This window comes from Maniola hyperantus, chromosome 26 (genome assembly GCF_902806685.2).
Source record: "Maniola hyperantus chromosome 26, iAphHyp1.2, whole genome shotgun sequence".
Classification (NCBI taxonomy): domain Eukaryota; kingdom Metazoa; phylum Arthropoda; class Insecta; order Lepidoptera; family Nymphalidae; genus Maniola; species Maniola hyperantus.
The window spans coordinates 2,876,782-2,901,583 of NC_048561.1; the positions used below are offsets into that span (position 1 = coordinate 2,876,782).

General features: G+C 36.6%; 1 pseudogene; it reads right to left on the reverse strand.

The window, feature by feature from the left end:
- LOC117994415 (uncharacterized) overlaps positions 1–24,802 on the reverse strand; it is a 74,092-nt pseudogene that overhangs the window by 14,915 nt on the left and 34,375 nt on the right.

Below are 24,802 nucleotides of genomic sequence, written 5' to 3' on the forward strand. Positions count from 1 at the left end.
TTTTGGATTTTAGTCAATTCTCTAAATCTCTGGATTTGAATAAGCATTCTTGGTTTTTCTCTGAATGATAAGTAAGTACCTACATAAAAATTTAATCATTTTTACACTCCCAAGCATAATCTTCTTCTAAATATATAAAAGGATTGACTGACTGACTGATCTATTAATGCACAGCTTAAACTACTGGACGGATCGGGGTGAAATTTGGCATGCAGATAGCTATTATGACGTAGGCATCCGCTAAGAAAGGATTTTAGAAAATTCAACCCCCTAAGAGGGTGAAATAGGGGTTTGAAATTAGTGTAGTCCACGCCGATGATGTCGCGAGCATAAGCTAGTATTACAATGAATGCACAATATAATGAAATCATGCAAAACTTATGATAAAATGCTAAAAAAACCCATTTCCTTCAAGATAAATACAGGAAAAATATTACAAATAATTTTTATCCGATTATATTTTATTTCATTCATTAGCATAAACTTTATACTTATCAACAATTTGCAAATGAAAAAATGATGTAGGTATGCAACATTTACAAATTCGAATAAATAATTACGATAATACAAATAACTAAAAATAAATGGATTATAGTGTGACAAGGTTATCTTGGCGCGTGGCGAAAATCGGAACTAACGTTGCCGTCAAGTGTCCCCTTTGTTCTTGTTTGAATATTCTAAGCCTTTGCTCTCCAACAGCGCCCCCCTGTCAATGTCATTGTGCCAAAAGAGCCTTGTCGCACTGTACCATTTAATTTTGCCAAAGACTAATTAAAAAACTAGACTCCGCATCACATACATTAGCAGTCCTGGCTTTATAGCCAAAGAGTAAAATAAAAAAATAGACAGAAAATCACAAGCATCTAATTTGAAGCATTCCATATTGTGTCGTTCTCACCTCTCGTCACAGCGGCAGTGCATTAGCGTGTTGACACGCCAGTTGAACAGACCATACTTCTTCTCTGCGCCGCCGATCCAGAAGGGGCACCTTAGATCATGGACCCTGCAGCATCTGTCAGTTCTCGTGTGACCTCCGAGCTGTGAGTATCTTGTGGCCGAGTAACCTTTGCCACACCACTTCGTCCCCGGAACCCGTAGAAGCTCCATAGAATCGCGTTTTTTTCTGTTAAGTATTTTTACTAAGCAAAGGTACATATCGGCGCAGCCTTTGCGAAAAATGGACGCTATGAACGTATTCAGTAAAGTGATGCCTGAGCCACAGTTGCTTTGAAGCTATAGGGATATAAGTCTCGCAAATTGCTAATGCGCGTGGCCGCCATTTTAGTGACGTCAGCACTAGACTGAAGTTTCGAGCTAATGGTCAAAGTCAAATGATTTATTCAAAATAGGTAATAAATTACTCTTTTTGATGGTCAGATGTTGGATTTGTAAGATATATTTGTGATAATTATTACGCTACGAGGGTTCCAAACGCACGCAGGTCTGAGAAGAGCCCACAGCAAACTCAGCCGGGTATTCTTTTTATTGGTACATTTTTACTTAAATATATATGTATGTCAAATGACGTCATTTCGATGTTAATGAGACATGGTTCCAGCGCAATAGCAATTTACGGGACTTATATAACTGTACCTACACAGTAAAACTGAACAGAAAAAAAATCCAGAACATAACAATATACAATTTTACTTACATAGTTTAACTGTACTAAATGTGCAGTTATTAAACTACGTTTGTATGGAGAGAGTTAAGGAAACTTGCCTTATAAGACCCGCAAATTGCTATTGCGCTGGAACCATGTCTCATTAACATCGAAATGAGGTCATTTTGACGTCATTTGACGTATATTTACGTAAAAATATACCATCAGCTCGAAACTTCAGTCTAGTGCTGACGTCACTAAAATGGCCACGCGCATTAGCAATTTGCGGGACTTATAAGGGCCCCTATCGTCAGGTAACTTGAAAACATAATATGCAAGACTACAGTTTGTATGAACATGGCACTCTATTGAAATCGGCTCCTTTAAGCTTGCTTCATATTTTTGGCGTCAATTTTTTTATTATTCTATGGATACTGTTTGACGGCCTACCAATCCGCACATGGCCAGCGTGGTAGACTATGGCCAAAACCCTTCTCACTCTGAGAGGAGACCCGTGCTCTGTAGTGAGCCGGCGATGGGTTGATCATGATGATGATGACTATATGATGCAACCACCAACACGACACCGACACACTATTTTTTTAATTTATATGTCAAATCGTTAAAATTTTAATGTAAATTGTGTAATGTTTAAGAATCCGTCATAGTCCGATCCAGTACATCTGTCAGATTATGACTTCGAGCCGAAAATTCCTAGAGCAGCCGTATTGAGTCACTAATGTCTTTAACATTAATTGTCATAAACTCAGTGCTAAAGCGTAACTTTGACGATGCGAAGTTTATGTAAAAAGTAGTCTATTTAAAAAAAAAAAAAAAATGAGTTGATAATAATTTATCCCCCCCCCCCCCCCCCATATAAAAGACGCCCTAAGCACGTCCTTAACGATCCCGACGATGAAATCATGACCGACAATGCTCCCTATCTCGTAGGGCTACACAAGTCAACTTTTTTACAGCGTCTTCGCCGGCGAAGACGAGGCCCCCGATTTCTCATCACCCGGACGTGGACTCACGCCACGGCCTCGGGGGCGTACGGACTAACCAGTTGATAAATATACATAATATTACATGGTCATTTTCATATTTTTATGTCTAGTCTAGTCAAGCCATGACTGCCTCAAGCTATCCATGTTTGGTAATTGGTTGCTCCATGGCTCTAAAGACTATTAGCTCGATAGAGTGCTATAATAATAAATGAGGTACTGAAGTGTATTTACGAGTTTAGATCACATGTTTTATAGTTTTATAGGTTTACTAGCTGATCCCCGCGGCTTCGCCCGCGTAGATTTAGGTTTTTAAAGATCCCGTATAGCCTATGTCACTCAGGAATAATGTAGCTTTCTACTGGTGAAAGAATTTTTAAAATCGGTTCAGTAGTTCTAAAGATTACCCCCTACAAACAAACTTAACGACATCGGGCCGTGCAGCAGAAATCGTAATATTTTAATTTCGCCATAACTTCAAAACCAAACGTCCAATTTTAATCATTCAAAGACCAAATATTATCTCCATAAACTGTTCTTAGTGATGAAATCATTTATTTTGATAAGGATTAATAGCATGAGTAAAATAAACGCGTTTAAATGTAGTCCAAAAAAAATTCAAGATTTTTAAATAAAAAAATGGTTGCTGTGCCTCACTCGACATAGATGGGTATAGTGTGTCGCGGACTTTTTTGTAGATATTTATAAGATCTACAATTAATTAGAACATTTTATGGTTCTATCTTTTATAGTTTAGGCAGCGTACGCAAAATAAGTAACTTTTCTGGTTGATTTTTTACACCTTGTGTCCGAAAAACCCAAATATCTTACGGAACCCTATTTTTTTCCAAAATAAAATATAGCCTATGTTACTCGTGGATAATGTAGCTTTCGAATGGTGAAAGAATTTTTAAAATCGGTCCAGTAGTTTTTGAGCCTATTCAGTACAAACAAACAAACAAACAAACAAACAAACAAACAAACAAACAAACAAAGTTTTCCTCTTTATAATATTAGTGTAGATTGGTACGATAGTTACAAAGAAACTCGGGTTTTGAGTCCCCAAGCGATGAATAGAAGATGTAATAAGCAATATAAAATGAAAATATTTTTAAAAAACATATAACATATATATGAAAATAATGAAATAAGTACTTTAGTGTACGTCTTACGCCTTGTATTGGTGATTAAATCGTGAATTGAATAATAACATGTAACAATACCAATCGCGCTCAAATAAATAATTTATTTTACAAGCGCTGGTCTATAAAAAAAATTTAAAAAAAAGTGTGGTATAACATCGTGTACAAATAAATGACTTGGCTTAGTAAATGTTGTGTAAATAACATTTGCGTCGAGATTAAACAGCACATAAATAGGGGAGCAAACTGGACATATTATACCTGTCCAGTGCATTACAACTTTGTATGTTTCGCCGCCGTAAATATTTAAGTATTTATTATTCTTGGACATAAAACTTCCATCAGAAGGACATAAATCAATTTCTTATCCTACTAATTGTCGTTAAAAATATTAGTATCAATCAAAAACAAAATTTATATTTAGTTTTACCAATGAGAAAGTTGATTTTAATAAAGCGATCTGCCATTTTGAATCTTGACAACATATCTTTGGCAAGTACTGAAGTACAGTGCGACAAGGCTCTCTTGGCACTTGAATGACATTGACAGGGGGGCGCTGTTGGAGAACAAAGACTTAGAGGAATATTCAAACAAGAACAAAGGGGACACTTGACGGGAACGTTAGTTCCGATTTTCGCCACACGCCAAGATAGCCTTGTCGCACTGTCCACTGTACACCACTTGATAAACTTCTTGTTTATACCCCTGTACAAAATTCCCTGAAAACTCCCGTGAAACACCAGCTCATTCACCCAAAAACAGCACCAATTCCAAAAATCCTCAAGCCCAAGCGTGACACTACCAAAAAACCCGGAAAAAAAACAAAATCATAGACAAACCTCCTGTCACAGCGGCAGTGCGAGATCGTGAACGGCATGAAGTTGAAATAGCCGAATCTTCGCTTAAACCCTCCAATGTTCATCCGACAGTTGTCGTGAGCTCTACAGCACCTATCTTCGTTCCTATCGCTCCCCAATTCGGTGTAAGCCTCTGCCAATTGCCCAGCGCCGCACCATTTCGTCCCGGGCATTATGAAATTCTCCCTGAGTGATCTGCGCGACCTGTCATCCGTTGTTGCATGTTAATTTTACCAGGCTGTACGGTTTTGCGACCTTTGCCTGTCAGAGGATAAAATAAAAACAACAGTCTATGGTTGAAACGGCGGGAACGTATTTTTTTTGTGCAGCAAGATGGGCAAAAGCGTTGAGATGTTCAGCTTATTAGTTTGAATTTACATATTAATTTGTTTATAAATGATGATGAAATACTAATAAGCATAATAAATAGTAATTATTGAACCCCCAAAGAGAGTTAATGAGCATTGAGCGAACGAAATGAATGGTGGAGAACGAATGGAATGGTGATGTGAATGAAGTGATCGTGCAATAAAGTCGGTATCCTATTCAGTAAGCCAACAGTTTTCAATTTACCTAGGTACCTACTGATTTGGATACCAACTCGTTTATGTCAAAACCGGTAGCATATATTTTCATATATTTTCTAAAGTAGCTAAAACAATTTTTTTTTAAAGAATATTAGCCATGCTAAATGGCTAATATTCCCCATTCCTCTCCAACTAAGCGTCAAGCTTGTGCTACGACAATAGTGGTAGTAGGTACGACAATAGTGCAACGGGCGGGGTTTGAACCGTCAACTTTTCAGTTTTCAATCCACTCCTTTACCCGTTGAGCTATTGAGGCTCTAAAATTGTTTTAAAACCCTAATTTTTATAGTAGTACCAACTGTTTTTTTTTAAATAATAAGTAGGTAGGTATGTACCTACATTATATTTTACTGATTTTTCGATAAAATCAAATGTATCTAATGCTTTTAAAGGCTTTCGATAATCGAACATTTTATTTACGACAGAAAATATTATATTTTCTGTCGTCGTTTCTTCGTCTTAATATTTGCAAAGTTAAAATAATAGAAAAAATAAACTTAGTTTTAGCATATTACTTAGTTACTTTAGCGTTTAAACTACCGTGAGTGATTTCCATTCTAAATCGACGTCTAGCGTCGACTAAACACGTGAGTAAAGCCGGGACAGATATTACTTAGTTACTCATAATATTATATATAGGTACCTACACTAAGTTGTAATCTTATCCATTTTTCACGTCGTCTTATAACAAGAAATTACCTATTTAAATAAATACCTTGATTATTGCGCTTCATTAATTCTAAGATGCATTCTAGAGCTTAATATGTCCAGCTTTATTGCTGTATTTTTATGGTTATAATTTATAATAAGATATATCCGTGTTTTTTATTTATGTATCTGCCTAACCATATTTAGTATAAGACCATAATCCAGGCAAGGCTATCAATAATCCATAGGTAATGTATTGTAAAAAACCGGCCAAGTGCGAGTCAGGCTCGCGCAATGAGGGTTCCGTACTACAGTCGTATTTTTTCGACATTTTGCACGATAATTCAAAAACTATGATGCATAAAAATAAATAAAAATCTGTTTTAGAATATACAGACCTTTCATATGATACCCCACTTGATATATGTAGTTATCTCACTTTGAAAGTTGAAAATACTAATTATTAGTTCATGACCACGATTTAATTTTTTTTGTATGATCTAACCCTAAATTCACAGTTTTCAGATTTTTCCCCAAATGTCAGCTATAAGACCTACCTACCTGCCAAATTTCATGATTCTAGATCAACGGGAAGTACCCTGTAGGTTTCTTGACAGACAGACAGATAGACAACAAAGTGATCCTATAAGGGTTCCGTTCCCTAAAAATTACACTGTCTTTAACTTAGGAAAATTTATAGTTTTTATTTTTAAGTACCTACGTAATACTTCTATAATTTTTTAATAGATATAATATGTAATATACAATTTATAGGATACTAGCTGATTGATGCCCGCGACTTCATACGCGTGGATTTACATTTTTCAAAATCCCGCGGGAACTCTTTGATTTATCGGGATAAAAAGTAGCCTATGTGTAAATACATGGTATAATCTATCTCCATTCCAAATTTCTTCCAAATCCGTTCAGCCGTTTTTGCGTGATTGAGTAACAAACATCCAAACATCCACACTTTCACATTTATAATGTTATTAGGATTAGGATGACCTATGACTTACCACTTAAAAATTTGAAATTAGACCGATTATATCGATATTTTTTTGTGAAAATTTTAATGACGATTTCGATATTTAAAAAAATCGATATCGATATATGTATATCGACATTTTTTGGCACTTCCGACATCCCTACTGTCTTTGTTCGGCTTGAATTTACCTATAGTACTGTCCTTGTCAATAGATGATTAAATCTATTCGCTTGTATGATAATTTGATAACTGATAAGTTTCGTATGCGTGCTAGTGTCGTGTCGATGGTTTTAGTCACAAAAGAAAATGTATAATTAATATGTATAAATATAATTATATAATATGGTGCGAGGTGCAGAAGAGGTCATAGCATCCAAAAAACCGGCCAAGTGCGAGTCAGGCTCGCGCAATGAGGGTTCCGTACTACAGTCGTATTTTTTCGACGTTTTGCACGATAATTCAAAAACTATGATGCATAAAAATAAATAAAAATCTGTTTTAGAATGTACAGGTGAAGACCTTTCATATGATACCCCATTTGATATAGCCACTCACTTCGAAAGTTGAAAATACTAATTATTAGTTCATGACCACAATTTAATTATTTTTGTGTGATCTAAGCCTAAATTCACGGTTTTCAGATTTTTCCCCAAATGTCAGCTATAAGATCTACCTACCTGCCAAATTTCATGATTCTAGGTCACCGGGAAGTACCCTGTAGGTTTCTTGACAGACAGACGGACAGACAGACAGACAGACAGACAACAAAGTGATCCTATAAGGGTTCCGTTTTTCCTTTTGAGGTACGGAACCCTAAAAAAGGAAAAATAATCCTTTTATATAATATTTAAGATGTAGGATCAGTCGTCAGGCTTAAGGAAAAATGAAATAATATGGTAAGCGTAGCACCAAAATATGAAGCCAGTTTAGAGAAGCCAATAAAGAGTGGACCACGTGGTCAAGCTTCACTTTGTTGAACATATTTTTCGCAAAGGCTCCGTCTATTACTTTCCTTTAGTCTGTGCGTGTACAAATGAGTGAATAGTGTAAGATACGTAACATATAAGCACACATAGATTAATTAGTGCATTGTGTGGAAGAGACGTGTTATTTCAAGAAAGATGTTTGAAATTAATGTGTCTAGATGGCCACAAGTGGTCGTTTCGAAAATAGCCAGCCACAAAAGGATGTTTTATTTCAAAAGTTATAGTTAACATGTACCGTACCTACCATACGTGTCTGAAAAATTTGAACCGTTTCGGATTAAGTTAAGTAACTAATTTTAAAAGCCAAAACCATGCGATAGTATAGCTTTTGAAATAAAAACCACTTGTGGCAGGATATTTTTTACTTTTCAATATTTTCACTCATAGAATTAAAAATTATGTATAGTCCGTAAAAATGACTCCTCACGCGCCATTTCAACTCTATGGGTCAAATGTCATGTCAAAAGTATGAAACGAAGTCACCTTCAAAATAATGACTTTCAAAATCGTACTTTTGACATGAAATTTGACACAAAATCTTAAAATGGCGCGTGAGGAGTCATTTTTTACGCATTTTACTAATTTCAATGTATACAAAACTAACCTTTGCAAGCTGTTTTCACTGACTTTGTTCCTGTTTTCCATCATAAAAGTCAATTCTTCGTGCTTTTCGAAGCATTCCGTTTTTAATCTGTCATAGTCGAACCAACTAGCGACATCTGTTGGTAGACTTTCGCCGTTTTTTAAAATCCGAAACGTCACATTTCCAAAATGGCGGTAATATCGTTCCTCTTCCAAATTTCGCGGTTTTTTTTTCCAGTATCCTATAACTTTCTTCGTCCAACGCTAGTTTTAGTTCTTTTCTTAAGGTTTTAATGAAGTTTCTTGCTGATTTTGGCTCTGATAAGTACTCGCAGTCCTGGAGGACGCCATTTGGTGTGTATATGACTTGAACAAGATGGCGGCCGTCTGTCAGCTGACGGAGTTTCAGGCCGCTTCTGAAACAAGGAAAAACGTCATCTAAGTATCTTCACTAACTTAGAATCTATACAACTATACTAATATTATAATTTTGACGACCTCCCTGCCGCAGTGGTAAGTGCTGTGGTCTTATTAGTGGGAGGTCCCGGGTTCGATTCCTGGCAGGGATTAGGAATTTTATAATTTCTTTATTTCTGATCTGGTCTGGTGGGAGGCTTCGGCCGTGGCTAGTTACCACCCTACCGGCAAAGCCGTGCCGCCAAGCGATATAGCGTTCCGGTACGATGCCGTGTAGAAACCAAAGGGGCATAGGTTTACTAAAAACTGCCATACCCCTTCCAGGTTAGCCGCTTCGATCTTAGACTGTATCGTCACTTACCACCAGGTGAGATTGCAGTCAAGGGCTAACTTGTATCTGAATAAAAAAATAAAAAAATGCGAAAGTGTGTCTGTCTTTCTGCTAGCTTTTCACGGTCCATCCGTTCAAACCGATTTTGACGAAATTTGGTACAGCGACAAATTGCATCCCGGGGAAGGATATAGGCTACTTCTTATCCCGAAAAATCAAAGAGTTCCCACGGGATTTTAAAAAACTTAAATCCACGCGGACGAAGTCGCGTGCAGCATCTATTTGAGAATTAAAATGTATGGGTTTATGTATGGCTAAAGGGCACTAGTGAAATCATGTTGAAATGATTAACTTTCCAATTATAACGGTAATGACTTAATCAAACATTTTTAATGATTTCTGCGTAAAACGGAACGCCCAAATCTTGTAGGTGATTATATGTTTTAGGTTGATATTATATTTTGTTTGATTGTTAGGTATACTTGTGAAAGTTTGACTTGTAATGAATGAAATGAAATGAAAATCAAAGGGCAAAAAAGTCATATTTTTTCGACAAATTTCACGATAATTCAAAAACTATGATGTATAAACATAAGTTTTAGAATGCACAGGTGGAGCCCTTTCATATGATACCCCACTTGATATAGTTATCTTACTTCAAAAAATGAAAATACTAATTATTAGTTCATGACCACAATTAAATTTTTTTGTGTGATGTAACCACAAATTCACAGTTTTCAGATTTTCCCCTTTTATGTCTGCTATAAGACCAACCTACCTGCCCAATTTCAAGATTCTAGGACAACGGGAAGTACCCTGTAGGTTTCTTGACAGACTGACAGACAGTTCCGTTTTTCCTTTAGAGGTACGGAACCCTAAAAATGGATAAAAACAAAAATGGTAAATCATCAAAAGGATCTAAAACTGCAAATGTTCCGGATTGTCCTTCCTAGCGAAAAGAACCAGATAGAAACTGGACGGTTGCTCTTTACAAACATTCAATCAGTCAGTGACATAAAGGGTCAAACATTCAATCAGTCAGTGACATAAAGGGTCAAACATTCGATCAGTCAGTGACATGAAGAGTCAAACAAAGGGTGTAAGCAGAACGCTAGCACAAACTTAGCGTTGTTGTTATACTACCTAAACACAATCCAATACCAATAACCATAATATGCCTCATTTTGTAGTTTTAGTGATTTAGTATTTTTCAAACTCGCAATGTATAGTGTGCAAAACTCGGGTCAATGCCCCACCTACGACGCGGCGTTGACTCCGAGTGGCCTACTACGATACATTCGTTGGCTCAGTCAGATGTTTTATTTGCAATATATCGTAAACTTTTACAAAGTTATGGGATGGGTATCGTATCAGTAATTATCAGTTCTATCACCTGTCTTAGTTTCGCCAGCGTTCTGGTTACAACCTGTATACTATATAGCCACCCTAATGTCCGCGAATAATAGTTTTGCAAGTACAAACAGTAATTTTATTACATCCCCTAAAACTGAGAGTAAACTGACACCAATAAAATTGACGACAAGCAGAAAGGCAATAACAAACATTTATTATTACTCGTAGTGTATCTGTTTACAAACCTATGATCTGTCTGTCCGTTAGTGTGTAACAATCCATGCAAGAGTGCACCAATCACTACTGTTAGCGGCATTGCCTTTGATGTGTTTAAAAAAAAAAGATAGTTGGGGAGATGTAAAAATGGCGGCAAGAAAAGAGGGGGGTTATTGATTCGAAGCAGAAAAGATTGGAATTTATAATTACGTTTTGAAGAAGTTAATGGTTTAGAACTTAGGTTGAGGTTTATTAAGCATTGTATAGATGGAATAAAGCTAGTTCTTATAAGTTGAGGTTATTTTTATTACTACCCATATTATAAATGCGAAAAAAGAGGACATGTTGGAGATGTGTCTCAACAAGTTCAAAGTTTTCACAAAACGTAAACTAATTGAAAAATCCTATTACAATGTAAAGGATTATTTAAATGATAAGAAAGCTTGGGAATGAGTTGCTTGTGATTTTGTAAAGTGGTGATAATAATAAAAAATACCCGGCTGAGTTTGTTGTGGGCTCTTCTCAGACCTGGGCGCGTTTGAAACCCTCGTAGCTTTAGTTTTAAGTTCGCGTAAAAATTATCAGCACTATATCTTACAAATCCAACGACCGACAATCAAAAAGTGTCATTTATTACCTTACTAGCTTATGCTCGCGACTTCGTCCGCGTGGACTACACAAATTTCAAACCCCTATTTCACACCCCCTTAGGGGTTGAATTTTCAAAAATCCTTTCTTAGCGGATGTCTACGTCACAATAGCTATCTGCATACTAATGCCTTTCATTAATCTCATTGATGGATGTACCCACTTTGGCCAAAAACCCTCTGACGAATCGGCGTTTCCCTTTGTGTAGTCCACGCGGACGAAGTCGCGGGCATAAACTAGTTTTGTAATAAAAATAAGAATAAAAATCTTAAATTGCCGCTCTACAACAAGATGTGACGATATTTCAATATTGCATGAGGCCATCCTGTCGCCCTATATGTCCCTGTGGACTTGTTAATGTCCCCAATGTATAACTTAATTTTATTATCGTTCAAAAGAACATCAAACAATAATTTTTATGACATGTAAAAATATAAGGACTAATGCTTACTTAATTAACAGTTAATTAATGTCTTTTCTAAATTTATAAAAGGAAAAGGTGTCTGAATGACTGATCTATCAACGCACAGCTCAAACTACTGGACGGATCGGGCTGAAATTTGGCATGCAGATAGCTATTATGACGTAGTGTGACGTTGTAAATTTTGAACTACTAACTAGCGTTTCGCTTTTAATAAAAATCTATTTTGTTCAAAGTATGTTGGTGCCACCTAGCATCAAGGTGCAGAACTACGCGTGGGTCGATGTTCAGAGTTCATTCGAGCCACAATAGATGGCGTTTGCTTCGTTGTCAATTGTCGTAAAAATAAAACAAAATAATTAAATAAAACCATAATATCATTTGTTTATTGTTAAGTCATTAACAAAACGGTTCTTATAATATATCCTTAGGTTCCGCAAATATTCAAAAATGAATTGGCTTCATGATCAAACTAAATGAGAGCGGCCACACTCGGGTTGCGTCTGGCAGCACCGATTGGTGAGATTTGGAATTTTTCTGGAGTCAACATGTGAAGACGAATTTTTTCGTTCCAGGAAAATCTCACTCCTTTTCGCCCATGGCTTCGCCTGGGAAAATACAATAGTTATAAATTTAGTCATCCTAACGTATTTCAATGTTTCATCAATTATGGTGAGTGAAAAATCAAGTGACGTGGATTCGACAAAATGGCGGTTTGGTTAGAGAAAATCCTAATTTCATGATTTCCCTTTCAGTTCCAGTTATTTTACCTTCCCAAATAAATGAGGATAATGGGTTGTGGGTGGACTCCTGAAAACCATTGGTGGCCAGGAGTTCAATAGGTGAGTTGTGTTTGATCGGGAAAATTCCACGTGTCGAAATTTTCACACAGCACAAATTATAATCTTGTTTTTTCTTTGTTGCAGGGTTTCCGTTTGCGTTTCCGTTTGCGTTTCCGTTTTTAGTTTTCGGTTTTCCGTTTTTTCGCTTTCGTTTTCCGTATTTATTTCTTTTGCACATTCACGTTGGCAACTTAATTCTATGGATAAGACTTGGTGAAAATCTTTGTAATGAAACATTTCGGTTGTGAAGAATCAAGTTAAATCGAGTTTTGGGAGCTTGGCCGATGCCGTCCAGCTACCTTGCAGTCTTCGCACCTACAAGTAAGCAAATGTTTGTATCCTGGAACAGTTTAGTGAACCTTCTTAGTGTATGTGTACAGTAAGAACCCTGTCTTTACTACTGAGCTTTTATTTTGAAACAATTTTATGAATTTTACTGTGTCATTGTCTATTCCATGCCAATGGCATCTTAAATTTAAAACATAGATTTTATGTACTATCTACCTAAGGCATTCTAATGTATCTAAATTAAGTCTTGGCATTAAGCTAGAATAACTAAGCATTATTAGCCATCACTATGTATTAAGCGACCCCGGTAAAAGTTACATTAAAAACAATTTTGCCTAACATCTAGCAAATTTCATTTATAACACCTCATATACATTACAAGGGAGTCGACGGCTAGCTTCTATTCTTTACTAGGTAGATAGATCAAGTAAGAAAAATTATTTTTTTTTCCTCTAATCTTTGTAAGGTGGTAGATTATTCCGTATCCGGGTATATTTCTATTCCGCCCAATTTACCACCCTTACAAATGGCGCCCGAACGTTTTTTTATATAGTTATTTCAGTATATTTTGAGAAATTTTGTGAATTTTATGAAATGTACTCCGCTGATTGTACAATTTTCTAAGTAGTGACACATTGCAAAGAGCACTAAGCTGTTTTTTATGGTTAACTAACTAAATAATAACTAATAGTTAGAAATTTTGTTTGATAGTTTAAGTAATTTTCTGAGTATAGTCCAACAGTGGTTTTTTCTTATTTAATTAACACATTATAAATGGTGTTTATGCCGTTCAATTATGTTATTTGACTTACCTTGGAGGTGTATAAGTGAATGTTTGCCTTCAGTTTAGTAATAAACATTGCTTAACTGAGTTGTTGTTGGGTATTGCTTTCAATAGTAAGTACATCTTATGTTTGAAAATTCCGGTAACTTAGTATAATTAAAGTTTTGAAACGCTATGTCCTGTTAACTAGTTACACACATACATTTATAAATACTAAGAGTTACAACTTGTGAAACTAAATATATAAACTATATTCAGAGATTACATTAAGTTCAAGTAGGAAGTTATGAACAATTTTTTTTCAGTGACTTGATACTTCATTATTTTGTTGAAATTTTGTTTAGAGCTGTGTTAAGGTTATGATAAAAGCTACTTCACACACAAACATGTTAAGTTTAATTGAATGCTGGTAGTTTAAAGTGACATTTAGAAACAGATTTTGTTGTATTTTAGGTTATGTGTTAAAAGTGTAAAGTAACAGCCATCAAACCATTGCACAATCTCTTTGTTTTTTTTGAAAGATAATATGCTAGTCAGAGTTCATTGCAACTTTGCTGCCTGTTTACTTTTGTAATTGTAAAGGTTGTAACACACTGTGTACTCATAAAGGTGATACTGCACCTTACAATCATTTATTCAATTTTGGGAAGTTTTATTTTGTTATATTTTGTTTACTATAGTAATAATATGTGCTTGTATTATTAACAATATTTTGGAATAGGAACATAATTGATAAAATAGGTTAGGATAGACTTAAGAATATTGTTTTTGTTGTGTATTTTGCTTGTGTATATTTAATAGTTTAAATAACTTCTTTTGTGTTTGTGTTTAACCAATTGGTATAAGGCTAAACATAGACAGTTACACAAGCTCGATATTTTGTTAAATGTGTTTTGACTTAACACAATGGAACAGACTTTTGCCCAGTTTCATTCACTTTTGAAGGACGAATTGTGTTATGAGGTATCCATTCGTTCCGAAACTCCAGCACCTACAGTGCTAGGTTTAAAGAAACAGTTAAAACAATTAATTCAGGAAATTCCTTCTGAATCAATTTTAGAGACAGATTTCTCTTCTGAAAGTGAGTTAGGGGTTATTACTAAAAAACTTCAAGACTTAGAAGATTTATTAAAAAAGTGTTCTGACACTAAAGATAGACATGCCCTCTGTAGGTCTAAAGCTTTAGCTTCACATTTGTACTTTAGAATTTTGAGAATACAGTGTTCCGAACTCAGCTTAATAAGTAGGAAGAGTGAATTACATACAAAGTTGCAGAGTTTGATTTCCAGATTAGATGCTGACAATGAGTCGTCTCACGACGAATCACTGGATTCCGAGAGTACCGCCGTTGACTGCACTGGTGATAAAAATGTGGCCAAGTGGAAGTTAAATTTCAACGGACAGGGTGATCCGCGCAGTTTCATCGAACGCGTTGAGGAATATAAAAGATCTTATGGCGTTTCAGATGGAAAATTATTTGTTTCTGCATTTCATCTTTTTACAGGCCGAGCATTGTTATGGTACAGAGGCAACAAATGTCAAGTTTCGTCTTGGTCAGAATTGAAAACTTTATTTTTAGAGGAATTTGATGCAGTAGATTATGACTACAGGTTGCTAGGTGAAATTCGAGCAAGAACACAAGGCTCTGAAGAACCTGTGTCTATCTATTTCGCTGTAATGTTTGGCATGTTTTCAAGGTTGTCAACACCACTTTCCGAAGAACAAAAGTTACAAATTTTATTACATAATATTCGCCCTTTTTACTCAGAACAATTAGCTCTTGTTGACATTAAGTCTGTCGCAATGTTGAAGGAAAAGTGTCGCAAACTAGAGGCTGCGAGGCAGCGTTCCGCCTTATTTTCTGAGCCTACTAACAGTAAGGCAACTTTAAGTTCAGAGTTTGCTTACAAACAAGTGACAAAACAGATAAACACACTTTCAGTCACACCTGCACCTAAGGTTGATACAAGTAAAGGCACTGATTTTACGAAAACAAATAAACAACTATGTTACAAGTGCGGCAAGGGTAACCATTCCTTTAAATTTTGCAGGACAGTTCCGAAATTTATTAGATGTTTTTCGTGTGGACGTCAGAACTTTACAGTAAAGACATGTCCAAGTTGTAGTAAAAAGGCGATTAGTAAACCCGCTCCGGACAAAAATTCAAAAAACTAATTAGTAAGAACTGTGCAGAGACACAAGTAAAGAACTTGGTCATTAACAACAAAACATCCCTTTTACCTGACACAGTTCTGTATTCAGTGGATAAACGAGACTTTAGGCCATATTTAAAGGTTTTTGTTGACGGGTTTGAGATTACAGGTTTACTAGATTCCGGTGCTTGCGCGTCAATTTTGGGTAACCAGGCGCACAAGGTTTTTTTGAGATTCGGTTATAAACTGCATAGCAGTATTGATACCACATTTTCAGTGGCAAATGGAGACAAACTTGATTGCATGGGTTATATGTTTATTCCGATTACTTATAATTCCGTAACTCACATAATAAAATTTTTTGTAGTACCCTCTATAATAGCGGATGTTATTTTTGGTTGTGACTTTTGGAAAACATTTCAGTTAGCCCCTGGAATTTTTGATAATTTAGAATTAATTAAGGCACCTTCTCAATTTTACAATATTTGTGCGATTGATAATGAACAAATTCATACCATCACTTCTTTTGAAAACTTATCATCTCAACAGAAAGAATTAGCCCAGTCTGTAGTAAATAAATTTTTAGATATTTCTTCAGAGAAAATTGGATTGGGTAGAACAAAATTAATTGAACATGTTATTGACACCGGTGATGCCTTGCCAATAAAAATAAAACAATATCCACTTTCTCCCGAAAAGAAGGAAGCTTTAAGTAAAGAGTTAGATAGGATGCTGGAAATGGACGTAGTTACTCCGAGTGAAAGCCCTTGGAATAACCCAGCAATTTTAGTGAAAAAGGCAAATGGAGACTGGAGATTTTGCCTAGATTGCAGGAAATTAAATTCAGTGACAAAGGGGGATTCATACTCAATACCGTACATTCCACAAATTCTAGATAGCTTGAAAGAGGCAAGGTTTTTATCATCGATTGATTTAAGTTCAAGTTTCTGGCAAATTCCGTTAGCTAACGACTCTCAGGAAAAAACCAGTTTTACAGTTCCTGGTAGAGGGTTATTCAAATTTAAAGTCATGCCGTTTGGCCTATGCGGTGCACCAGCACGACAGCAGAGGTTAATGGACCAGTTATTTAATCAAAATTTTTGTAGTGATATTGAAAATGGAATAGTATTTTGTTATATAGATGATATTGTTATTTGTTCTGCTGATTTTGAAACCCATTTAATTTTATTAAACAGAGTTCTGGATAAACTAAAAATGGCTCAACTATCCATAAATTTTGATAAATGTAATTTTTTTCGAAACTCTTTGAAATATTTAGGGTATATAGTGGATGAATTTGGTTTACGCACAGATCCTGGAAAAGTTGCCGCAGTTTTGAACTTTCCGACCCCAAAAACTGCACAGGAGGTAAAGATTTTCCTAGGCACTTGTTCTTGGTACAGGCGCTTTATTAGGAATTTTTCAACCATCGCTGCACCACTCAATAGACTAACGAGTAAAGGAAAGAACGCACCTAAATTTGAGTGGAGCGAACAGGCAGAGGTAGCATTTAATACATTGAAGAATGCGTTGGTAACCGCACCTGTTCTTGCGGTACCGAATTTTGAAAAACCATTCAAAATACATTGTGATGCTTCTGCATATGGTGTTGGCGGTATGCTGACGCAAGAAACCGATGGTTGCGATCATCCCATTGCGTATGTCAGTAGGAGCCTAAATAAAAACGAAAGGAATTACAGCGCGACGGAACGCGAGGCTCTAGCTGTGATTTTTGCAGTGGAGAAATTTCAGGCTTATTTTGGTTCCAAGCCAGTCACAATTATCACAGACCATGCATCCCTAAAGTGGTTCTTAAATTTAGAAAATCCCTCAGGACGACTCGCCAGATGGGGTTGTAGATTATCACAGTATAATTTTGTTATCGAACATAGGAAGGGTTGTGATAATGTAGTTCCGGATACCTTGTCGAGACTCATACACGTAGATGTAGTTGGTGATCGTAATGATAACTCTAGTCAACAAGTTTTGGTAGATGACTGGTATGACAAAACATTTAATGGCTGTAAAATCAATCCAGCAAATTTTCCGAATTTTTGTATTTTGAACGATAAACTATATCGTTACAGTAAATGTAAATACCAGCTTCTCAGTGAGTTCGACTGGAAAGAGGTAGTCCACAAGAACGACATCCTTAGAATTATGCAACAAAACCATGCAGATGCAACTGCAGGTCATTTTGGTGTGTTCAAAACTCATCGCAGATTATCCCTCAGATATTTTTGGCGTGGTATGTATAAGGACGTGGTTGAGTACGTTAAGAATTGTGATACTTGCTCTGCGTATAAACACACGACATCAGCCACTCCAGGTCTGCTAGGGAAGCCTAAAGTCTGCGAGAGACCTTTTCAGGTCATTTCGGCTGATTTAGTCGGACCTTTGCCTAGGTCTAAATCAGGATTTACATTTCTTTTTGTGGTGACGTGTTGTTTTTCGAAATATACAATGTTGTTTCCGTTACGGCGTGCCACAGGTGCCGCTGTTGTTAAAGCGCTAGAGAATTTTGTATTTTTGAACCATAGTGTTCCAGAGACTGTGATTGTGGACAATGGGTCCCAATTTACAGGATCTGAATTCCGTAATCTCATTAAGCGTTATAATATTCCGAAATTACACTACACACCACTGTACACTCCGCAAGTTAACCTTGTTGAGAGGTACAATAAGGTTGTTATGACTGCTGTAGCCGCTTTTGTGAAAGATAACCACAGGTCCTGGGACGAAAACCTGTACAAGGTCCAGTTCGCCATAAACAGTGCGGTTAATGAATCCACTGGATTCTCCCCGTTCTTCCTTGTCCACGCTAGAGAACCGGTTTTAAATGGTTCCTTCTATAAGGACACGGATAAGGAGTACGAGGCCGGAATTCCAAGGGAGGAATACGCAGGAAAGTTTGGAACTTTGGAGGACATATTTGGTCAGGTTAGGAGAAATTTGTTTCAGGCTCATGCAGAGTATGCAACGCATTACAACTTAAGGCGTAGGTCTGCAAGCTATTCTGTTGGGGACATAGTGTGGAAAAAGACCTATCCACAAAGCGACGCTACAAATTTTTTCGCAGCTAAGCTGGCACCTAAGTATGAAAAGTGCAGGGTTGTCAAGGTTTTGTCACCTTTGGTTTACGAACTAGTTAGAGTAGCTGACAACCACCCAATAGGCACTTGGCATATTAAGGATATTAAGAAGTAGATATTTGCCATTACTTAGTTTGGTCTAAACTGTTTGAATATTTAAGTTATCAATATTCAATTAGGAATTTGTATGAGTGTAGTGATGTTCTGAATTAACAGTTACATTACCATGGTTCAGTTGAGGATGAATGTAGTGGATATATGTAGGGATGAATATGTGATGATTGGAATGCTTGTGGTAGACCAACCGGTAGAGAAAGTAAAAATGCAAATATCGTACTTTGGGGATAACGAAAAGGGGGGGTTTTGTGTTTTGTTTTCGTTTTCCTTCTAGATAATGGATCATTTCTGTTATTTTTCCGATTCTGTTCCGAGATCTATTTTCTAGGAGAGTTATTTCGTTTTTTTCTCATATTCCGATTTTGATTCGGTTTTATTTTTCCGAATGGGATAGAGAACGGTTGCCATATCAGATGGACCCGTTCACAACCAGTTTTTCCGTATTTGTTGAGTAACAAATATTAAGATGGTAGTTTAAAAGAGTGAACCACCGTAGGCCTAGACGCATTCTATCAGTCAGCTGAAGAATGATGCCAAGATGTTTCCACTCAAGTGTCTTAGACACCATGAAGTTTTTTTGTATATATTCTTTTTAGAAGTTAGGGTTGTGTAGTTAAGTATAATGTATAAAACCTTACACTGTTTTCAGTATATTTATTTTGTTAGACAATTTTCCTTGTTAGTAGTAGATGTGCGTTCACGCGTAACTTCTGTGTTTTTTTTGTTTGTTTCAGGCAAATTGTTAGTAGTTGTTGGATGACGCTGAGGGCAGCGTGGTTCAACCTGTTGAACCTTTTCGTAGGAGGGGAAGTATTGTGACGTTGTAAATTTTGAACTACTAACTAGCGTTTCGCTTTTAATAAAAATCTATTTTGTTCAAAGTATGTTGGTGCCACCTAGCATCAAGGTGCAGAACTACGCGTGGGTCGATGTTCAGAGTTCATTCGAGCCACAATAGATGGCGTTTGCTTCGTTGTCAATTGTCGTAAAAATAAAACAAAATAATTAAATAAAACCATAATATCATTTGTTTATTGTTAAGTCATTAACAAAACGGTTCTTATAATATATCCTTAGGTTCCGCAAATATTCAAAAATGAATTGGCTTCATGATCAAACTAAATGAGAGCGGCCACACTCGGGTTGCGTCTGGCAGCACCGATTGGTGAGATTTGGAATTTTTCTGGAGTCAACATGTGAAGACGAATTTTTTCGTTCCAGGAAAATCTCACTCCTTTTCGCCCATGGCTTCGCCTGGGAAAATACAATAGTTATAAATTTAGTCATCCTAACGTATTTCAATGTTTCATCAATTATGGTGAGTGAAAAATCAAGTGATGTGGATTCGACAAAATGGCGGTTTGGTTAGAGAAAATCCTAATTTCATGATTTCCCTTTCAGTTCCAGTTATTTTACCTTCCCAAATAAATGAGGATAATGGGTTGTGGGTGGACTCCTGAAAACCATTGGTGGCCAGGAGTTCAATAGGTGAGTTGTGTTTGATCGGGAAAATTCCACGTGTCGAAATTTTCACACAGCACAAATTATAATCTTGTTTTTTCTTTGTTGCAGGGTTTCCGTTTGCGTTTCCGTTTGCGTTTCCGTTTTTAGTTTTCGGTTTTCCGTTTTTTCGCTTTCGTTTTCCGTATTTATTTCTTTTGCACATTCACGTTGGCAACTTAATTCTATGGATAAGACTTGGTGAAAATCTTTGTAATGAAACATTTCGGTTGTGAAGAATCAAGTTAAATCGAGTTTTGGGAGCTTGGCCGATGCCGTCCAGCTACCTTGCAGTCTTCGCACCTACAAGTAAGCAAATGTTTGTATCCTGGAACAGTTTAGTGAACCTTCTTAGTGTATGTGTACAGTAAGAACCCTGTCTTTACTACTGAGCTTTTATTTTGAAACAATTTTATGAATTTTACTGTGTCATTGTCTATTCCATGCCAATGGCATCTTAAATTTAAAACATAGATTTTATGTACTATCTACCTAAGGCATTCTAATGTATCTAAATTAAGTCTTGGCATTAAGCTAGAATAACTAAGCATTATTAGCCATCACTATGTATTAAGCGACCCCGGTAAAAGTTACATTAAAAACAATTTTGCCTAACATCTAGCAAATTTCATTTATAACACCTCATATACATTACAAGGGAGTCGACGGCTAGCTTCTATTCTTTACTAGGTAGATAGATCAAGTAAGAAAAATTATTTTTTTTTCCTCTAATCTTTGTAAGGTGGTAGATTATTCCGTATCCGGGTATATTTCTATTCCGCCCAATTTACCACCCTTACAGTAGGCATCCGTTAAGAAAGGATTTTTGAAAATTCAACCTGTAAGGGGGTGAAATAGGGTTCGAAATTTGTGTAAGTAGTCCACGCAGACGAAATCGCGTGCCCCAAATATCTTCAGCGGGGAGGGGCAACGCACGCACAACAGACGGAAACGTTTAAGTGCGGAAACCAGCCCAGAGCGAAGAAGAAGAAGAAGAAGTGCCCCAAATATGCGACTTTCCTCATCCTGATGGTTTGCATTCGCGTTCTTGATTGACGCGGACGCGTCGCAGTTTGGTCTGATGTGTGTTTATGTTTCAACACCCATCAAAGAGCATCCCGAAGCACTATCGCTTACCAACACAATTAGATTACATGTTGCACCCTCACCCTATTTGCTGCACCCCTCGGGCACCCATTACGGCTCATTTAACCTTTACTGGTTACTAAACCGATTTGGGTGAAACCAAACCATTATTTTAATATTGACATGTCTTTCTACAGTCTACATGTCTAGTTTTTTGACTGACTGATCTATCAACGCACAGCTCAAACTACTGGACGGATCGGGCTGAATTTTGGCATGCAGATAGCTATTATGACGAAGACATTCGCTAAGAGAGGATTTTTGAAAATAAAACCCCTAAGGGGGTAAAATAGGGGTTTGAAATATGTGTAGTCCACGCGGACGAAGTTGCAAGCATAAACTAGGTTATGATTATGACTTCAATTCAAGTTTCTAAACTAAAGTTTCTACATTCTGACTTGAAGTGTGAAGTGTGACTGAACTATTAACTTGAACTTGATTTGATTTGATTTTGATTGTAATTATAGAAAATTGATATTTAATATAAATTATAATAATAAGTTAACTATTCTATTTCGAGCGCAAATAAATCACGCTGAAATAGTATCCAAAAATACTCAAAAACTACTGAACCGATTTTAATAACAACAATCTGAGATGGGTCTTATACTTGGTATAGCGTGGAAGGATAGCGCGGCCGAATACCCTGCAACGCCATCTAGTCGCAAACGATAGAACTAAAATATTGTAAGGTCGACTCTATAATATTTAAATTAGATACAGAAATAGGTACAAAATATGAATGATTATTACGATTAATGAGCTCGGTGGCTATCATTCAGTGTTAAGTGTTAGACATTGAGTTAGCGTCTAGCGATTAACGAATCAGTACGTATACATTCCAGTAAGTATCTAACTACCTATAATTTCCAACTTCTAAGTTTAGTTTGTATCAAATCTTTTACTTCTTCGAACAGTGCGTGTTGCCAGTGATAACATATGGATCCGAGACATGGTCGCTAACTATAGGCCTCACAAGAAAGCTCAGAGTCACTCAGCGGGCGATGAAGAGGGCCATGCTTGGAGTTTCTCTACGTGATCAAATCAGAAATGAGGAGATCCGTAGGAGAACTAGAGTAACCGACATAGCTCAACGGGTTGCGAAGCTGAAGTGGCAATGGGCAGGGCACATAGTTCGTACAACCGATAGACGTTGGGGTCTCAAGGTGCTGGAATGACGACCTAGCACCAGAAGACGCAGCGTTGGAAGACCGCCCACTAGGTGGACGGACGACATTAGACCAGTCGCAGGGAGCCGCTGGATTCAGGCGGCGCAATACCGTGGCATGTGGAAGTCCCTACAAGAGACCTCTATGTCCAGCAGTGGACGTCTATCGGTTAATGATGATGATGACATAATTCCAATCAAAATTAAACAGAATTCCAGTAAATAAAATTGAGCATAGACACAGATAGAGTGACCGTGACCATAGAGTAGGGCTAATCTTTATTGCTGCGCTACACTCTCGCGCCAGACCGCAGCGCAGACGGATTGTGGCCGGGCATGCTCTCATTTTTAATTCACGCTCCTATACGGCTAATTTGCATTTTTGCGCTTAATTACACCTCAAATACTTAAACAAGGTCTGGGATTTGAAACTTTGGTAAACAATTATTATTTTCTTTTATCATCAATCCACACGTCTAATAGATAATTCTCTTTTTTTTAAGATTAGTTATTTGAAGTTCTTTTACAGTCAGATGATTTATTATCTGTTGCCTGGGTTCTTTATCGAGCCGCCGTAACACTCATTACATGTAAAATCAATTTGAAATAGGAACATCAGCGCTGCCATAAAGAAAGTTATCATTCTATATAAAAGAACCTTCTTATCACAAGCGTAACTTTGCTAGTGGCGATTTTAGGAATTAATTTGAGTGGTAAGAAATAAGGTTCAAAATTGCGTGCATTAACCTTTAGTATAAAGACACTAGCGCTGCTATTGACGGCAAAGTAAAGTAATTCGATTTTTGAAATAAAATGAAATGATACATCGGTGGACGTCACACCAAATTAAAATTACCGTTGTTTTAAATTTATACAACCTTTTGATCATTGATATAGAACTTAAAATTGAATGTAAGTATTCAGAATGATGGTAAAGTTAAAATGGTTGTTTAAGGTAAATGAATTGTAATAAATCTTTTAAATTTTTAACGAATATAAAAGATGATTGTATTGACTGCTATAATATTTTTATAAATGATGTAATGCGTACATCGTGGGACCTCACCTTTTTATAGTTTAGGCACAAGATTTTTATTATAAAGACATAAATTCGTTGAACAGATTCATATCTGGTCGAACAACAATTGGTCGAACATTATTTTGAAGTGTGGCAGAAGTAACAGTTATTTAACTTATAAGTAGACCGGCAGTATTGACAATTTTATTGTTACTAATTATTCCTTTACTTGTGCTATAAGACCTAGCTAAATTTCATGAACGGGAAGTATCCTATAGGTTTCCGTGACAGACACGACAGACAACCAAGTGATCCTATAAGGGATCCTTTTTTCTTTTGAGGTACGGAATCCTTAAAAGAGGCGCACTATACGCAGCCCATACGACCTTGTCAACGCAAACTGACACGATACCAGTGAAAACGTAATTCTAGAAGGTCGAAAGCGCCGGACAAATCGCGTCGCTTACGCGTTTCTCCGAGAAGATTTCTGCCATTTGTTTATCTTTAGTATAATTATATTAGTATATAGTATATAACTATCAGTATATGCAGTAGCTATGCGCGTTGTATCACAGCTAGTTAACATATAATTAACATATTATTTCCACACGATGTTAGATATAGTATACAAATTGCACTTTCTGTAAGTGGCACTGCGGAGGTATGAGATTGCGTGCGGACACACAGATAGACATTCCTAGATAATGGACTGATTACTCCAGTTTCTATACTTTAGCATGTAGTACTTACTTCTTTTTTTAAATAAGAAATTAACCAAGTTAATCTTGACTAATATTCTCCTTTCCCCTCCAAAAGTTTCTGCTTGGAGTGGGTATGACAATAGTGCAACTACTGAACCGGTGACCTTTCGGATTTCAGTCCGCTCATTAACCGTTGAGCTATTGAGACTC